This window comes from Trichomycterus rosablanca, chromosome 17 (assembly GCF_030014385.1).
Source record: "Trichomycterus rosablanca isolate fTriRos1 chromosome 17, fTriRos1.hap1, whole genome shotgun sequence".
In the NCBI taxonomy this organism is placed as follows: Eukaryota; Metazoa; Chordata; class Actinopteri; order Siluriformes; family Trichomycteridae; genus Trichomycterus; species Trichomycterus rosablanca.
In genome coordinates this window covers 19,312,536-19,331,283 of record NC_086004.1, presented here as the reverse complement: position 1 = coordinate 19,331,283, position 18,748 = coordinate 19,312,536, and the positions used below count along the sequence as shown (strand labels likewise).

The following is an 18,748-nucleotide window of genomic DNA, read 5'->3' as shown; positions in this document are numbered from 1 at the left end:
CACAATAAATTTAAACTATGCCTGTGTGAATTTGTGCCCATTTGTATGGCTAGGTGTGCTGATGGTGGTCAAAAAAGCCTCAACTGATGTTTCAGTTGATTCCAAAGCTGTTCAGCAGGCCTGAGGTCAGGAGCCTTCCCTAAACTGGTGCTGGAAAGCTGGAAGGATATCATTTACTTTTTATGATTTATTTATTACATGTGTTAGCAATTGTAATGGCTGAAACACATGAATTCAGTTAATAAAGGGGGGTTCTAATATTTTTGTCCATATACTGTATGTTTCTCTAAAAACATAGAAAAAAGAAAAGAAAAATATGGTTTAAAATCTTGTGATTATGAGGCAGTGATCAATTCTGAAAATTAGCGCTCTACAGAACACTGAAGCAAAACATTAGAAATTAAATCCTAAACCCCCGGTGTGCAGAGAAACTGGGAGTCTGGATAAATAATTTTAGACCTTATTAATAATGTTAAAGATTATCCAGTACTCACAATTTGTGCATTCTGTGTGTTTTTACTATGTCTATAAAACAAGAGAACCAAAAAAAATCTGTCTTTATTTATAATCTTAACACTCTTCCGAGCTACTACAAACGTCACAGCTTTTTCTTCATTTTAGAGGGTGAGAAAAAGATAAGTGACACCGTAGATGTTTGCTGATAGCATGGGGGATATGACCCAAGGACAGGAGCTAATTTATTAGCATGTGATTAGCAGCACCGTGATTGAGTGGGAGGCGAGGCCTGTCATGACACCACTGTCGCAGGGTTCAGAAAGGCTGCAGGTGTCAGAATAGGCCACTTCTGTCAAACAGCATGCATGTTTTTTTTTTTTTTTTGTCTATTAGCATCTCACCCTCTCACATAGCCACGGCAATCTCGAACCTCTCCGCATCTCATTCTCGGTTCTTGTAGTGTCTCAGGCTTGCTTTCACTCTCATTCCACATGCTTAGACAGATCACGCTGGTCTGGCATATCGAAGTCAATCAGCGATGAAGAGAGCTTTCAAGTCCCTGCAGAGGTCAGTTCGTAACAAGGCTGAAAGCACCTCGCTATTGAGTCATGAGGCGAATCTACTCACCTGTGAGAATGGAAATGCAGATGTGCAGAACAAAGTGCAAATGTGTAATCAGGGAAGAATAACATTAAATACTAAAAAAAAACACTAACAAAAAGACCAAATTAATTGAAACAAAATAACAAACAAAGACGAAAGTGGACAGAACAGGGATAGTGCAGAAATGAAAACTTGATGTCATAACATGACAAGCTATAAAAAAACAACGCAGCACTGATTGAGCGGCAGAGCATCACAGCTTTAGAGAAAAGCAAGTGCACCAACATAGGGGTTGGCAAGAAAACTTAGACAAACTTTTATCTGAAGCAAATTAATATCTATGAGGCACCTCTGAGACCCCTCTGCTGGCCAAAATAGCAATTCAGAAGGCCAAATTTATTCAGCAGATGAGCCACATAGTTAAAAGCATAGAATTTATTTTCAATAATATTATGTTGTATCAGCTTTCAAATCCCCAGTGGTGCTTTTGGCCAGTTGGGTGTGTCTGTAGGGGTATAACATATATAACATATAAAAGTAACTGAAAATTATTATTATTATTTCTTTTTTTTTTTCAACTTTTTCCCCCAATTTTTCTCCCCTAATCTAGTCATGTCCAATCACCCCGATTGCATCCTCTCTACTGATTGGACCCTTCACCGCTGACTGAGGACGCCTCTCAACTGACATACGCCCCCTCCGGCATGTACAGTCAGTACAGACTGCATTTTCCACCTGCACGAGTCGAGTTCACACACCAATCGGCACTGTGTACAGAGGGCCACACCCCCATCAGCATCATTACTCAGCCCTGTGCAGGCGCCATCAGTCAGCCAGCAGGGGCCGCAGTTGCACCAGTTTGAGGACCTATGATTTGACTTTACCCCTATGAACAACAGCAAAATCGCTGTTTATGCAGCCGCCCAGCCCAGTCGGAAGGCAGAGCTGAGATTCGATACGATGTATTCAAAACCCCAACTCTGTTGTGCTAGCGTACTTTACTGCTGCGCCACCCCAGCGTATTATTATTATTATTATTATTATTATTATTATTATTTTTATTATAATGTAATTAATACAGTTATTAATAGTTATTTAACAACAAATGTTATGGACCTGATAACATTTATCTTATTATTAGAACATTATTTATGGCTGTTAATTAAATCTAATTATGAATGGTTACATATTACACAAATACACTACATAGTACATCTTAATAAAAAAAGTAATTAGATAGATATAGAAATTATGTATTTTATAAAAGAAATAATAATAATAATAATAATAATAATAATACATTATATTATTATTATTGTTGTTGTTATTATTATTATCATTATTATAAAAAAAATTAATGAAGTAATTAGATAGGTATAGAAATTACATATTTTATTAAAGAAATAATAATAAAAATAATACATTATAATAGTATTATAAATATTATTATTATTATTATTATCATTATTATTATTATTGTTATTATTATTATTATTTTATTATCATATTATTATTATTATTATTATTATTATCATTATTTTTATTATCATTATCGTTATTATTATTTGTTCTATCTATGTAATTTCTATATTACTATCCAATTACTTTTTTCCTATTAAAAACAGTGATATAATGTATTTGTGTAAAATGTGACCTTTCATAATTAGATCTAATTGAATTAGATCAACAGCCATAAATGATAAAGTCCTAAATGTCATTGGGTCCATCTTAATAATGGTTTGGAAACTTTACACTACATACATTACTGAACAAGTGTAAATATGAATGGTTATTCATAATTAGCAATTAGAGATACGCTAAGGGTGCTATACCCTAAACTTACAGCAATCTGTGTTTATATATGACTTTCTATATGTCATTATAGTATTTTGTGAATGAAGGCCAAGAGTGTGAATCTGGATGTACGCAGCTTCTCACCTCAGCCTCTCTCACATGCACACACAAAGCTGCACTAGGTCTGTCAAACTTGGTAATTACACATTCATCACCTCAGAGTTGTGGTGAAGTGATTGGGTTCCTACAGGAAAGAAACGCACTTGTCACTCTGGTATTAACCGTTCCATTAGAACACAGTGATTATGTTAAATGAATCAACGCCGGGGCTTGACACCTCGACTGTGAAACAGAGGAAATATTTAGAATCTGTCTTCTGACACTATTGCAAGGAGGGGTCCAGTGGAACTGGGGTGAAAAGCAAAGGGGAGGGATTTGAGTTTAAAGATGCAAGGTTGAACGCACAAAGAAACTGATTATCAAATATTTTAATCCAATTCATTTTCCTCGCACAACTGAACGCTCCAGATTCATCAGACGCAGGTCCCACATGGCTCGTACACGGTCTGCACTGTGAGAGGCTGTTCTGATTGAGTTAAATTGAGACACAATATAATAATTATAAACTGACTCTGGAGACAAGGCAGGGTTCATCTCTCATGCTGCTGTACTTTGCAGAAACAGCTTGTATGTATTAATCACTGGAAATCGGGCGAGTGGGGGTAGAGACTGGCTTGTACGGCCCACTGAGTTGTGCCACCAAATGACTTGATCCTGTGATTAAAACGCTCTCTGATGCCACAAAAGCTCCCTCTAAGCACATGGGTCGAGATGATACTGGAATCAACCAAATGTAACAAATGAAACATTTGCACCGAGTATGCTCCCATGTGCCAGTGTTCTAATAAACTGATGGCACCATAATTTAATCAAATGCCAAAAAAAAAAAGAAAAATTGCTAAATTAATTTTTGTAGAACTGTCACAGAATATCAATGAATTCAGGTGAGCCACAGAAATGAACATGAATATACAATCAGTTATGTATGACTGTGTGTGTACATAGAGCGTAATATATATTTTTTATATAGTTTGCGGTTGTCAGTTGGGAAAATATAGTAATATATTTTATATGGGGTATTTATATGTAATATGGAAAAATAATAATTATATTATGTATAATAATAATAAGAATAATAAGTATTATTATTATTATATTAATTAGTGACCTCTTTTATATTTTAGTCTACATTAAGTAATAATAATAACAATACCACTACTACTGCTACTAATAATAATATTAATCATAATTATAATAATAATTATTTTTATTTTTTTATTGTATTATTATGATATATATACAGTGTATCACAAAAGTGAGTACACCCCTCACATTTCTGCAGATATTTAAGTATATCTTTTCATGGGACAACACTGACAAAATGACACTTTGACACAATGAAAAGTAGTCTGTGTGCAGCTTATATAACAGTGTAAATTTATTCTTCCCTCAAAATAACTCAATATACAGCCATTAATGTCTAAACCACCGGCAACAAAAGTGAGTACACCCCTTAGTGAAAGTTCCTGAAGTGTCAATATTTTGTGTGGCCACCATTATTTCCCAGAACTGCCTTAACTCTCCTGGGCATGGAGTTTACCAGAGCTTCACAGGTTGCCACTGGAATGCTTTTCCACTCCTCCATGACGACATCACGGAGCTGGCGGATATTCAAGACTTTGCGCTCCTCCACCTTCCGCTTGAGGATGCCCCAAAGATGTTCTATTGGGTTTAGGTCTGGAGACATGCTTGGCCAGTCCATCACCTTTACCCTCAGCCTCTTCAATAAAGCAGTGGTCATCTTAGAGGTGTGTTTGGGGTCATTATCATGCTGGAACACTGCCCTGCGACCCAGTTTCAGGAGGGAGGGGATCATGCTCTGCTTCAGTATTTCACAGTACATATTGGAGTTCATGTGTCCCTCAATGAAATGTAACTCCCCAACACCTGCTGCACTCATGCAGCCCCAGACCATGGCATTCCCACCACCATGCTTGACTGTAGGCATGACACACTTATCTTTGTACTCCTCACCTGATTGCCGCCACACATGCTTGAGACCATCTGAACCAAACAAATTAATCTTGGTCTCATCAGACCATAGGACATGGTTCCAGTAATCCATGTCCTTTGTTGACATGTCTTCAGCAAACTGTTTGCGGGCTTTCTCATGTAGAGACTTCAGAAGAGGCTTCCTTCTGGGGTGACGGCCATGCAGACCAATTTGATGTAGTGTGCGGCGTATGGTCTGAGCACTGACAGGCTGACCCCCCACCTTTTCAATCTCTGCAGCAATGCTGACAGCACTCCTGCGCCTATCTTTCAAAGACAGCAGTTGGATGTGACGCTGAGCACGTGCACTCAGCTTCTTTGGACGACCGACGCGAGGTCTGTTCTGAGTGGACCCTGCTCTTTTAAAACGCTGGATGATCTTGGCCACTGTGCTGCAGCTCAGTTTCAGGGTGTTGGCAATCTTCTTGTAGCCTCGGCCATCTTCATGTAGCGCAACAATTCGTCTTTTAAGATCCTCAGAGAGTTCTTTGCCATGAGGTGCCATGTTGGAACTTTCAGTGACCAGTATGAGAGAGTGTGAGAGCTGTACTACTAAATTGAACACACCTGCTCCCTATGCACACCTGAGACCTAGTAACACTAACGAGTCACATGACATTTTGGAGGGAAAATGACAAGTAGTGCTCAATTTGGACATTTAGGGGTGTAGTCTCTTAGGGGTGTACTCACTTTTGTTGCCGGTGGTTTAGACATTAATGGCTGTATATTGAGTTATTTTGAGGGAAGAATAAAGTTACACTGTTATATAAGCTGCACACAGACTACTTTTCATTGTGTCAAAGTGTCATTTTGTCAGTGTTGTCCCATTAAAAGATATACTTAAATATCTGCAGAAATGTGAGGGGTGTACTCACTTTTGTGATACACTGTATATATATATATATATATATATATATATATATATATATATATATATATATATATATATATATATAAGTGACCTGTTTTATATTTTAGTCTACATTAAATAAAAATAATAATAATAATAATAATTGTTGTTTTGTTATTATTATTATTATTATTATTATTATTATTATTATTATTATATTAGTTAGTGACCTGGTTTATATTTTAGTCTATTTTAAATAATAATACCAATACTACTACTACTACTAATAATAATAATAATAATAAGAAGAAGAAGAAGAAGAAGAAGAAGAAGAAGAAGAAGAAGGAGAAGGAGAAGGAGAAGGAGAAGGAGAAGGAGAAGGAGAAGGAGAAGGAGAAGTATTATAATAATTTTATTTTTTTATTATTATTATTTTATAATTTTATTTATTATTGTTGGGATATGACATGCAGCTATGCTTTAAATAAATAAATAAATTCATCACTTTGATGTTCTCTATATTTAAATAATACAAAATTAAAGAAGATTAACCTATCAAGGTCAGAACTGTCATCTTGTAATTAAAATGGACTTGGAAAAGTTTACAGGTGAGCTCCAGAGACAACTGTTGCCATAAATAATGATTATTTTTTTCTTTTAATTATTTTAAAATTAGCAGAAATTCCAGCAGCTTGAGGAAAGGACATTTTCATGGCAAACATAATGACAACACACTAAATCTTTAACATCTGTCACTCGAAGAAAGATTGGAGGGGATTTGCATATTTCTCCCTCTACAGTGCATAATATTATTAAACGATTCAAGGAATCTGGAGGAATTTCAGTGTGTAAAGGCCAAGTGTGCAAGCTTAAGCTGAACGCCTGTGATCATCTGTCTCTCAAACGACACTGCATTAAGAACAGCCACTCAACAATAGCTGATATAACCACATGGGTGAGGGATTACTTTGGCAAACATTTGTCAATCACTACAATATGGAGTTACATGCACAAATGCCACTTAAAACCTTACTGTGCGGCCGCTCAGGCGGCGCAGCGGTAAAAACACACGCTGGAACCAGAGCTGGCATCTTGAATACATCGTATCGAATCTCAGCTCTGCTTGCTGTCTACGGCTGAGCGGCTACATGAACAACAATTGGTCTGTTGTTCAGATATGGGCGGGACTAAGTCTATAGGGTCTCCCTCTCATGACTGGTGCAATTACGACCTCTGCTGGCTGATTGATGGCGCCTGCACAGAGATGATAAAAGAGTGCTCTCAGGGTGTGTCTCTCCGTACACAGTGCTGAGCTGCACTGCACTCCTCAAAGTGTAGGTGATAAGATGCATACAGCATGCTGCCCACGTGTTGGAGGGGGCATGGGTTAGCTTCATTCTCCTCAATCAGAGCAGGGATCGGCATTGGTGGAGAGGAAGCATGACGCAATTGGACGCGCTATAAAGAAAGAAAAAGGGGAGAAAATGCATAAAGAAAAAAAAAAAAAAAAAAAAAAACATATATACAGTGTATCACAAAAGTGAGTACACCCCTCACATTTCTGCAAATATTTCATTATATCTTTTCATGGGACAACACTATAGACATGAAACTTGGATATAACTTAGAGTAGTCAGTGTACAGCTTGTATAGCAGTGTAGATTTACTGTCTTCTGAAAATAACTCAACACACAGCCATTAATGTCTAAATAGCTGGCAACATAAGTGAGTACACCCCACAGTGAACATGTCCAAATTGTGCCCAAATGTGTCGTTGTCCCTCCCTGGTGTCATGTGTCAAGGTCCCAGGTGTAAATGGGGAGCAGGGCTGTTAAATTTGGTGTTTTGGGTACAATTCTCTCATACTGGCCACTGGATATTCAACATGGCACCTCATGGCAAAGAACTCTCTGAGGATGTGAGAAATAGAATTGTTGCTCTCCACAAAGATGGCCTGGGCTATAAGAAGATTGCTAACACCCTGAAACTGAGCTACAGCATGGTGGCCAAGGTCATACAGCGGTTTTCCAGGACAGGTTCCACTCGGAACAGGCTTCGCCAGGGTCGACCAAAGAAGTTGAGTCCACGTGTTCGGCGTCATATCCAGAGGTTGGCTTTAAAAAATAGACACATGAGTGCTGCCAGCATTGCTGCAGAGGTTGAAGACGTGGGAGGTCAGCCTGTCAGTGCTCAGACCATACGCCGCACACTGCATCAACTCGGTCTGCATGGTCGTCATCCCAGAAGGAAGCTGACGCACAAGAAAGCCCGCAAACAGTTTGCTGAAGACAAGCAGTCCAAGAACATGGATTACTGGAATGCCCTGTGGTCTGACGAGACCAAGATACACTTGTTTGGCTCAGATGGTGTCCAGCATGTGTGGCGGCGCCCTGGTGAGAAGTACCAAGACAACTGTATCTTGCCTACAGTCAAGCATGGTGGTGGTAGCATCATGGTCTTGGGCTGCATGAGTGTTGCTGGCACTGGGGAGCTGCAGTTCATTGAGGGAAACATGAATTCCAACATGTACTGTGACATTCTGAAACAGAGCATGATCCCCTCCCTTCGAAAACTGGGCCTCATGGCAGTTTTCCAACAGGATAATGACCCCAAACACAACCTCCAAGATGACAACTGCCTTGCTGAGGAAGCTGAAGGTAAAGGTGATGGACTAAACCCAATTGAGCACCTGTGGCGCATCCTCAAGTGGAAGGTGGAGGAGTTCAAGGTGTCTAACATCCACCAGCTCCGTGATGTCATCATGGAGGAGTGGAAGAGGATTCCAGTAGCAACCTGTGCAGCTCTGGTGAATTCCATGCCCAGGAGGGTTAAGGCAGTGCTGGATAATAATGGTGGTCACACAAAATATTGACACTTTGGGCACAATTTGGACATGTTCACTGTGGGGTGTACTCACTTATGTTGCCAGCTATTTAGACATTAATGGCTGTGTGTTAAGTTATTTTCAGAAGACAGTAAATCTACACTGCTATACAAGCTGTACACTGACTACTCTAAGTTATATCCAAGTTTCATGTCTATAGTGTTGTCCCATGAAAAGATATAATGAAATATTTGCAGAAATGTGAGGGGTGTACTCACTTTTGTGATACACTGTATATATCCAGACTGTTATTTTACTAAGCTTGGTAATTGTACCTACTTTGTAGTAAAAAAATCTTCAGATCTGTAGCAATATTGACACATTACTGTACTAAAATAGTAATACAGTGCTGCATCTCAACACTGACAATTAAGGGCTCTTTCCTTCAAGAACAAATAATATTTTTAGCTTAAATAAAATTAGCAGAAATTCCAGCAGTCTAAGCAAATGACATTTTTTATGGCAAACATAATGACAACATACTAAATCCTCAACATCTGTCACTCGGGTCAAGCTAATTACACGGCAGCTAGAAAAAAATAAATCCAAACCTTTCCAGTGCATACAATTCCACATTGATTTTCTATAGAGATAGAGGCTCTAATAAATTTAGCTACTGTAACTAGACCAGGTGGTCAATTATTGTCCCGTTTTCAAAGCCCTTGATGAGGGCCATGTTACAGCAGGGGAAAAATAGAACATTGTTCTGTTTAATTACAGCATGTCAGAAACAAGAACATATTTGCATTTTAAACAAGCACTTAATCTGATTGGAGAACAATTGTCAGAAATTTCATTAAATATGTGGAGGGCAGCACATCGTGTGGATGAGCCTGCCTTTCCAGAGAAGATTGTTTTTATGGGAAGCAGAGCTAGTCAAATCATAACCCGAGGCCTTCTCCATGACTCCTAAAAACTTACTATTCATCTCTAACTTATTCTTGAATTTATGTTTGTTTTTAAATAATACCTGCTTTGTGGTGGTCCTCTGGGGGTTCTGACCATTGAAGAACAGGGTGAAAGCAGGCTAAAAAGGTATGTAGAGAAATAGATGGACTACAGTCAGTAATTGTAGAACTACAAAGTGCTTTTTAAGTGGTTTTATTGTTATGGCTGATCGGTGTATATATATATACTGTATATATACAGTATATACAGTATATATATATATATATGTATATATATATATAATATAAAAATACAAACACAAAAGTCAGAACAACAGGGGACGCGTAGTCACATTATTATTACTTTTTTTTAACAATTGTGCTTGATTTACACTGTCTAAATAATAATATACGAATGTCAGCGCATGAACACGCTTTCGCGTTTATATCCGGTTGAACTGATAGAAATGCTGATTTCTGAAAATTAAAATATGAGCCATTTTTCAATTTGTGTTTGTTTGATATTTGAAACAAAACTGAAAACTGAAACCTTTTCAGTTTTAGGATTTGAAGCAAAAAACTGATGACCAACCCCTTTGCTTGCGTTGCACTTGGAGGGACAGTGAGAAAATCGGGTGTCCTAGCGCTGGCCCTGGTTTCATTCCATATATATCAAGGTTCATTTATATATATATATCAGTTTTCATTCAATATATATCGAGTTTCGTTTTATATATATATCGAGGTTCATTTTATATATATCAGTTTCTATTCAATATATATCAAGTTTCATTTTATATATATATATCAGTTTTCATTTTATATATATCGAGTTTCTTTTTATATATATTGAGGTTCATTTTATATATATCAAGTTTCATTTTATATATATCGAGTTTCATTTTATATATATCAGTTTTAATTCAATATATATCGAGTTTCGTTTTATATATATCGAGTTCATTTTATATATATCGAGGTTCATTTTATATACAGTGTATCACAAAAGTGAGTACACCCCTCACATTTCTGCAAATATTTCATTATATCTTTTCATGGGACAACACTATAGACATGAAACTTGGATATAACTTAGAGTAGTCAGTGTACAGCTTGTATAGCAGTGTAGATTTACTGTCTTCTGGAAATAACTCAACACACAGCCATTAATGTCTAAATAGCTGGCAACATAAGTGAGTACACCCCACAGTGAACATGTCCAAATTGTGCCCAAATGTGTCGTTGTCCCTCCCTGGTGTCATGTGTCAAGGTCCCAGGTGTGAATGAGGAGCAGGGCTGTTAAATTTGGTGTTTTGGGTACAATTCTCTCATACTGGCCACTGGATATTCAACATGGCACCTCATGGCAAAGAACTCTCTGAGGATGTGAGAAATAGAATTGTTGCTCTCCACAAAGATGGCCTGGGCTATAAGAAGATTGCTAACACCCTGAAACTGAGCTACAGCATGGTGGTTAAGGTCATACAGCGGTTTTCCAGGACAGGTTCCACTCGGAACAGGCTTCGCCAGGGTCGACCAAAGAAGTTGAGTCCACGTGTTCGGCGTCATATCCAGAGGTTGGCTTTAAAAAATAGACACATGAGTGCTGCCAGCATTGCTGCAGAGGTTGAAGACGTGGGAGGTCAGCCTGTCAGTGCTCAGACCATACGCCGCACACTGCATCAACTCGGTCTGCATGGTCGTCATCCCAGAAGGAAGCTGACGCACAAGAAAGCCCGCAAACAGTTTGCTGAAGACAAGCAGTCCAAGAACATGGATTACTGGAATGCCCTGTGGTCTGACGAGACCAAGATAAACTTGTTTGGCTCAGATGGTGTCCAGCATGTGTGGCGGCGCCCTGGTGAGAAGTACCAAGACAACTGTATCTTGCCTACAGTCAAGCATGGTGGTGGTAGCATCATGGTCTTGGGCTGCATGAGTGTTGCTGGCACTGGGGAGCTGCAGTTCATTGAGGGAAACATGAATTCCAACATGTACTGTGACATTCTGAAACAGAGCATGATCCCCTCCCTTCGAAAACTGGGCCTCATGGCAGTTTTCCAACAGGATAACGACCCCAAACACAACCTCCAAGATGACAACTGCCTTGCTGAGGAAGCTGAAGGTAAAGGTGATGGACTAAACCCAATTGAGCACCTGTGGCGCATCCTCAAGTGGAAGGTGGAGGAGTTCAAGGTGTCTAACATCCACCAGCTCCGTGATGTAATCTCTGGTGAATTCCATGCCCAGGAGGGTTAAGGCAGTGCTGGATAATAATGGTGGTCACACAAAATATTGACACTTTGGGCACAATTTGGACATGTTCACTGTGGGGTGTACTCACTTATGTTGCCAGCCATTTAGACATTAATGGCTGTGTGTTGAGTTATTTTCAGAGGACAGTAAATCTACACTGCTATACAAGTTGTACACTGACTACTCTAAGTTATATCCAAGTTTTATTTCTATAGTGTTGTCCCATGAAAAGATATAATAAAATATTTGCAGAAATGTGAGGGGTGTACTCACTTTTGTGATACACTGTATATATCAGTTTTCATTCAATATATATCGAGTTTCATTTTATATATATCAAGTTTCATTATTTATATATCAATTTTCATTCCATGTATATCAAATTTCATGATATATTCCAAAGTGAGACCAAAATTTAGCTCTTTGGCATCAACTCCACTCGCCGTGTTTGGAGGCAGAGAAATGCCCAGTGGGGATGGTGTTCTTGGGGTCATATCCAGCATTTCTCTGCTCCCAGCTCCCTTGAGATCATTGACAAGCTCCTCCCGTGTAATTCTGGACTGACCTCACCTTTCTCAGAATCATTCTTACCCCACCAGGTGAGATCTTGCATGGAGCTCCAGAGTGAGGGTGATTGACTGTGATCTTGTATTTCTTCCATTTTCGAATTATCGCACCAACAGTGGTCTCTTTCTCACCACGCTTCTTGCTGATGGTCTTGTAGCCCATTCCAGCCTTGTGCAGGTCTACAATCTTGTCCCTGACGTCCTTTGATAGCTCTTTGGTCTTGCCCATGCTGGTCGAGGGATTTGAACGGAAGAAACTGATTCTGTGACAGGAGTCTTTTATACAGGGACAGGACTAATTTGTGTGCCTCATGGGCACATAACCGGTCTGTGGGGGTCAGAATTCTTGCTGGTTGGTAGGGGATCAAATACTTATTTCCCTTAATTAAATACAAATTAATTTATAATTTTTATTTAATGTTTTTTTTCTGGATTTTTTGTTGATATTCTGTCTCTCTCTGTTAAAATAAACCTTCCATAAAAATTATAGACTGTTCAAGTCTTTGTAAGGGGGTAAACTTACAAAATCAGCAGGGGATCAAATACTTATTTCTCCCACTGTGTATATATATATATATATCAGTTTTATTCCATATATATCAATGTTTGCTATATATTTTTTGTTTGGCTTGCCAAGAGTTTTTTTCTTACCTCTCCTCCCAATGTAGTCCTTAATGGCTGTGGAGGGTCACAGATTAGCACATGTGTTCTCTGGTTCTAACTAAATGCTTTTTATTTGATTATTAATTAATTAATTAATTAATTAATTCATTAATTTTTGTCATTTATTTATTATTATTATTTATTATTTATTATTCATTCAGAGTTGCCATGGTGATGGTGGACGCTGGCGCATTTGGCTGCCGCTACCGTTACCGTATTTTACCGTATTTTATTGTATTTTTATCGTTTTTCGTTTTCATCTTTTTACACACCTTGTGGATCTATTTCTTTTATGTTACTTTTGATACTTTTATTTGTGCTTTTGATACTTTTTGTTCTTTCTACTCTACATCGCGTCTGCGGCCGGTGGTGAACGGTGGATGAGTTTTCCTGGGATCGGCACGATGTTGAACTATTCCGTTGACCAGCTGAGGAAGTTCAACAACTGCACTACTCCATCGTGTATTTCAGTCATCAAACAGCTTGGACTCCTTCGCCGGCCTCGTTATATTCACAGGGGCTCCCGGAGAAAGCTTGTTTATCTTCGAAACGGTAACGCTATTCCATCCTTCTGGTCAGCCGTGCGCACTGTCGCTCCGCAAACACGTCATCAGAGCGCTGCTGCCTTGCACACCAGTAGCGGTGTAGTCTCCATGACAACGCTGTCCACGGAGTGGGATAGGAAACGCGGAGTGGATTTAGCAAATCTCCGTTCTCTTCCTCGTTCCTCACAGCCAACTACACAACAATACCACTTGAAAATGGCATTGCTTAATGTTCGTTCACTCAACACAAAAAGTACTGTACTTAGTGAATTTATATCTGACAGTGAACTAGACTTTTTCTGTCTCACTGAAACTTGGCATAAACCCTTGGATTATTTTACGTTAAATCAGACCACGCCAATGGGATACTCGTATATTGATGAACCTCGTATGGAAGGGCGAGGTGGTGGTGTTGCTGCAGTCTATAGGGATGATATTAAAATAACCACTTTGTCTTTTCCTGCTGCTCTTTCTTTTGAACACCTGGCTTTCAAGTTGTCAGGGCCTACTCCTCTGGTCACTGCTGTAGTTTATCGTCCGCCAAAGCCAAACGCTTCCTTTCTCTCTGATTTTTCAGATTTTTTAACCCAGCTTAGTGCCCTCTCATCCTCTGTACTGCTTATGGGTGATTTTAACATCCATATTGATGACAACAACTGTAAATTTGCCAGGGAATTTTTGGAATTGTTACAGTGTTTTAATTTCACACAACATATACATTTTCCAACTCATAAAAAAGGTCATACTCTTGACCTTGTCTGCTCTACTGGTGTCCTAGTTCATCAGCCGTCCAGCCATGACCTTACTGTCTCTGATCATTTGACAATCATCATGGACATTGAGGTCACTAGGCCCATCACTAGAGCTAAACGTAAAATATCCTTCAGGAATCTTCAATATATCTCTCCCTCTGCTTTCTCAGATTCTCTTGTTAAAAAGATGTCTGTCTGTCCTGTACTGTCTAGTAATTCATCTGACCTTGTCGATTACTATAATGACATACTCGCCTCATGTCTTGATGAGCTGGCTCCTTTGAGAACCAAATTTGTTTCATTTAGTCATTCCGCACCATGGTACACAATTGAGCTTCACCAAATGAAATCCCGTAAACGCCAGCTTGAAAGACTTTATAAGAAAACCGGTCTAACAGTACATTATCAGATTTATTCTGATTATCTTCAACATTACAAAGACGCTCTTACGGCAGCCCGATCCACTTACTATTCCGAACTCATACATGCTGGATCAACAAATCCTAAGACTCTCTTTTCCACAATAAATAAACTTCTCAAACCAGTTGACAATACTACCAATTCCTTTACAGTTGACAAGTGTAACTCTTACCTCTCATTTTTTCAAACAAAAGTTGAGAATATCCACAATTTTCTGACAGTTTCCCCTGTCATCTCTGTTTCTCCGCCTATCTCATCTCAATTTATTACCCAGCCTCTGTCTCAGTTCTCACCTGTGTCTCTTTTGGACCTATCTGAGATCTTAACAGGGATGCGAAGCTCCACTTGTGTTTTGGATCCTGCTCCATCAAAACTTGTTAAGGGTTGTTTTCCAGTTATCTCATCACTTATCACAGAGATAATCAATTCCTCTCTTAGTTCTGGCTCAGTCCCTCAATCACTCAAATTGGCTGCTGTTACTCCCATACTTAAAAAACCTGGACTTGACTCTAACATTATGAGTAACTTTCGGCCCATTTCCAATCTTCCATTTCTGTCGAAAATACTGGAACGTGTTGTTGCCTCACAGCTCAAAGATCACCTAAATTCCAATAATCTATTTGAATCATTTCAGTCTGGTTTCCGCCCCCAGCACAGCACTGAGTCAGCCCTCCTCAAAGTCACAAATGACCTTCTTCTTTCCTCAGACTCTGGACAAATTAATATTCTCGTCCTCCTTGATCTTACTGCAGCTTTTGACACCATTAATCACTCCATTCTTCTGTCCCGCCTTGAATCCTCTGTCAACATCACTGGTACTGCCCTTTTGTGGTTAAGGTCATATCTCGTAAACAGACAACAGTTTGTTAATATCAACAATTGTAGTTCTGCCATTGCTCCACTGTCCCAAGGCGTTCCCCAAGGCTCAGTGTTAGGTCCCCTTTTGTTTATTCTTTATATGCTCCCCCTTGGTGACATCATACGTCGGCATGGTTTACATTTCCACTGCTATGCTGATGATATTCAGCTTTACATCTCCTCCAAATCCATTAATACTGAACTTCACTCCACTCTGACAAATTGCATCACTGAAATGAAATTGTGGATGAAAGCTAATTTCCTCAAATTAAACTGTGAAAAATCAGATATGATCATTGTAGGTCCTACATCCCTGGCAAAAACCACAAAAAATTTTCAAATTACCATTGATAATGACACTTTGTCTCCGTCTTCTAACATCCGAAATCTTGGTGTAATTTTTGATAGCAACCTCTCTTTTGACCGCCATGTAAATCACATCACCAAAACTGCTTTCTTTCATCTAAAAAACATAGCACGTCTACGTCCATCACTCTCCTTTTCTGCCGCCGAAACCTTGATTCATGCTTTTATTACATCCAGAATTGATTATTGCAATAGCATCCTTTATGGTACATCTAACAAAATCCTAAAAAAACTTCAGTATATCCAGAATTCAGCTGCTCGCCTCCTTACTCATACTCGCTCCCATGATCATATTACACCTGTTCTACAAAAACTTCATTGGCTTCCCGTTGCTCAACGCATTCAATTCAAAATTCTTCTATTCACTCACAAAGCTCTCCATAATCAGGCCCCATCCTACCTCACCGACCTGCTCCATCAGCACATTCCCTCCCGTAGCCTTCGCTCTTCTGAGGCTAACCTACTGTCCATACCCTCTAGGACCAAGCACCGGACCTGGGGTGACAGGGCCTTTTCCATAGCTGCTCCATCTTTATGGAATGCTCTCCCCAAACACCTACGAGATTGTCCTGACCTGTCCAAATTCAAGTCACTTCTCAAAACTCATCTATTCAATATGGCATTTAACTTGTAACAACACGAAATAAATGCTTTTATTTTTGCTATTCTTTTTAATAGTTTTTATACTTAGATCACGACAGAAATGTGAAGTCCTAGATCCTAAAACTTGTAAAGTTTTCAGTTTCCTGATTGCATGTAAATCTGTCCTGTTTCTGTCTAATTTTAAGAAATTGTTCTATATTTGTTGTTCTCTCTCATAATTTAGCTAATTTTTAATGAACTGTCTTATGCTGCTCTCTTTGTTTTTATCTTAATTATTCTTGATGTTGATGTACTATTTTGATTTTGTACTATGATTTGTATGGTGTATGTACGTATTTGTTTTGATTATTTGTCTTATGTAAAGCGTCTTTGAGTATCTTGAAAAGCGCTATATAAATAAAATGTATTATTATTATTATTATTATCATTATTATTTTTTATTTATTTATTATTTATTATTATTAATGATTTATTTATGTATTTATTTATTTTGTACTTTAAAGCAGTGAATTTCTACAGAGAGCTTTAAACACATACTGAGTGTAGAATACATGTTTTACTCTCAGTATCCCTCCACCGGTTGTTCCGGTGTCCTAAGTAGAAAACAGAGTTGTTGTTGCAGCACCTGGCGGCACTGTGAAGCAGAGCTAGTCAAATCATAACCCGAGGCCTTCATGACTCCTAAAAACTTACTATCCTCTCTAACTTATTCTTGAATTCATGTTTGTTTTTAGCATTTCTTGATAATGAGTAATTCCTTTTGCAGTTTTCTTTAAAACTGTGTTTACATAAGACTTGCAAAGAGGGTTTAAAAAAAAAAAGAAATACAGTATGCATCATAACAGTTTGAGTACGTTCACTATTTCCTGCTGCCAATTTAAAGTGGGCTCGGCTGCTTCCTGCATTTTTAACAGCCTGCTCTCTGTCTTTATCTACAATTCCACTTATTTACAGATCACTGGAGAAACATCTGCTCCTACACTTGCCCGAATCTGTGAAGTGATGTTTTGCAATATACCATTTAATTTTTAATGCCGATTCAGTTCTTCTTCAAAACACTAGAACTTTCATGGAGAGGCGGCTTTTGATGACAACTACACAACATCCAATAGACTGAAAAATGGTGGAATTAAAGCGGATAAACAGAGTGATGCCTAGCAAACAAACTGGAGGGTAAACAGAGCAGAAACTTTACAATGTAAATATATATTTCGTACATATGAAATGAGGTGAATACACTTTTTTCTTTATTTAGGTTTGATTATATATATATTTTTTTCTTCAAATTACATAATAATAAAAAAAAAAAACAAGAACGTTCTAATCAAGAAAAGTTGGGACAGTATGGAAAATGCAAATAATAAAAAAACACAGAGTTTCTCACATTTACTTTGACTTTTATTTGATTGCAGACAGGATGAACCTGAGATATTTCATGTTTTATCTGCTCAACTTCATTACATTTACATTTACATATAAATTTTCTGCATTTAGCAGACGCTCTTATCCAGAGCGACTTACAGAAGTGCTTCCATAGTAAACATTACATTTCTCAAGTTATAGTAAACAACAGTCGAAGAACACAAATCTGCTGAAACCTGTTAGAACCAGTGTTTTGTTTTTTTTTCTTGGTTTTTTTGGGGGTTTTTTAGGAAATGGAAAAAAATGTTAGTAAATAAGTACAAGTCAGCTTAACTGCTTAGTAAAAAGGTGGGTTTTTAATCGTTTTTTAAAGACAGTAAGAGACTCAGATGTTCGGACAGACAGAGGAAGTTCATTCCACCACTTGGGTGCTAGGACAGAGAAGAGCCTTGATGCTTGTCTTCCTTTAGTCCTGGGTGGAGGCTCAAGTCGAGCGAGACTAGTGGCTCGGAGGTTGCGTGGTACAGAGCGGGGTTTGATTAGACCTTGATGGTAGCTTGGGGCTGGTCCATTTTTGGCTTTGTAGGCGAGCATCAGTGTTTTAAACTGAATGCGTGCAGCTACAGGAAGCCAGTGAAGAGAACGTAGCAGTGGGGTGATGTGGCAGTGTTTGGGCTGGTTAAAAACCAGACGGGCAGCTGCATTTTGAATGAGTTGTAAGGGTTTAATAGTGGACATGGGAGCTCCTGCCAGGAGGGAGTTGCAGTAGTC

The 18,748-nt window shown here is 38.5% G+C and overlaps 2 long non-coding RNA genes across 2 annotated transcripts; both read right to left on the bottom strand.

Annotated features, from left to right (window-relative positions):
- Nucleotides 1–541: 541 nt before the first annotated feature.
- Nucleotides 542–3,041, bottom strand: LOC134331901 (uncharacterized). The gene is made up of 2 exons (XR_010015183.1): nt 2,998–3,041; nt 542–1,083 (listed from the first exon to the last, which is right to left on the bottom strand). It is a non-coding gene; the product is annotated as an uncharacterized LOC134331901 (long non-coding RNA).
- Nucleotides 3,035–13,117, bottom strand: LOC134331900 (uncharacterized). The gene is made up of 3 exons (XR_010015182.1): nt 13,060–13,117; nt 9,670–9,726; nt 3,035–3,097 (listed from the first exon to the last, which is right to left on the bottom strand). It is a non-coding gene; the product is annotated as an uncharacterized LOC134331900 (long non-coding RNA).
- Nucleotides 13,118–18,748: the final 5,631 nt, after the last annotated feature.